Source organism: Arachis ipaensis, chromosome B10 (genome assembly GCF_000816755.2).
Source record: "Arachis ipaensis cultivar K30076 chromosome B10, Araip1.1, whole genome shotgun sequence".
NCBI classification, from domain to species: domain Eukaryota; kingdom Viridiplantae; phylum Streptophyta; class Magnoliopsida; order Fabales; family Fabaceae; genus Arachis; species Arachis ipaensis.
In genome coordinates, this window is record NC_029794.2 from 82672153 (window position 1) to 82673657 (window position 1505).

Sequence of the window (1505 nt, forward strand, 5' to 3'; positions counted from 1 at the left end):
TACCAACTTGTGTATGGTAAGGCATGTCACCTGCCCGTGGAACTGGAAAAGAAAGCCTACTGGGCAACCAGATTCCCTAACTTTGATGCCAAATTAGCTGGAGAAAAAAGATTGCTTCAGCTAAATAAACTAGAGGAATTCAGATTCACTGCTTTCGAAAATGCCAAGCTTTATAAAGAAAAATAAAAAAAATGGCATGACAGGAAGCTGTCATCTAGAATCTTTGAACCAGGACAAAAGGTTCTGTTGTTTAACTCTAGGCTCAGGCTATTCCCCGGGAAACTGAAGTCCCGGTGGAGGGGACCATATGTGATTACAAGTGTATCACCATATGGTTATGTGGAGCTTCAAGATATTGATTCCGATAAGAAGTTCATTGTTAATGGACAGAGAATCAAGCACTATCTTGAAGGCAATGTTGAGCAAGAGTGCTCAAGGCTGAAGCTAGATTAAAAGCTCAGCAAGGTCCAGCTAAAGACAATAAAGAAGCGCTTGCTGGGAGGCAACCCAGCCATGGGGCATCACTTCCTCTAAGCATTTTGCCCTATTCTTGATTTTATTTGTTTATATAACGTTCATTGATCCTAAGGTAAAGAGTCAATTGTATAAGTTCACAGGGTTACAGAAGGATTCTGCACGCAAAACAGAGAAAAAGAGCTCACTGGCAAGAAAACGCCAGTAAAAGTCTGTTTTGGGCGTTCAACGCCCAACAGAAGCTGCGTTGAACTCCAGAAAGAAGCTCTTTCTGGGCGTTTAACACCAGATTTACAGCGTTCTGGGCGTTCAGAAAAACGCCCAGTAACAAAGGACTTCCTGGCGTTCAACGCCAGAAATAAGTAGCAGCTGGGCGTTGAACGCCCAGGAGAAGCAGCATTTGCGCGTTGAACGCCCAAAACATGCAGCGTTTGGGCGTTCAAACGCCTAGATGGTGGGGAGGAGGTAAATTCGTTTTTTCTTCATATTTTTCATTTTAATCCTAATTTTCATGTTTTAATTCATGATTTCTTGCATAAACATGTTAAGAACCCTGATTTCTAAAATCCCTAATTTCTAAAAACCCTTCTTTAAAAATATTAAATGTATCTTAATCCATAAGCACAAATCTTTTTTTTTTCAATCCAACTCAACTCTTTTTCAAAATTTTCAAAACAAATCTCTCTCTTTTCATTCAAAAATCTTTTCAACTAAGCAATATCTTTTTCAAATCTCCATACTATCTTTTTCAAAATTCCAAATCTATCTTTTTCAAATATCTTTCATATCTTTTCAATTTTAAATCATATCTTTTCTTATCATATTTTTTTCTAAAAATCATATCTTCTATCTTTTCTTTCTCCTTATTTTTCGAAAACCCACCCCCCTCTCCCTTTAAATATGGGTTCGGCCTCCCTCCCCTCCCATCCACCATTGCACCTAGCTCTCCTTCTCTCCCTCTCCTTTCTTTTCTTTTGGTTTTCCAAATCAACTTAAAAGAGAAGATCTCAAACCAGTCGCTAGAGGATGGC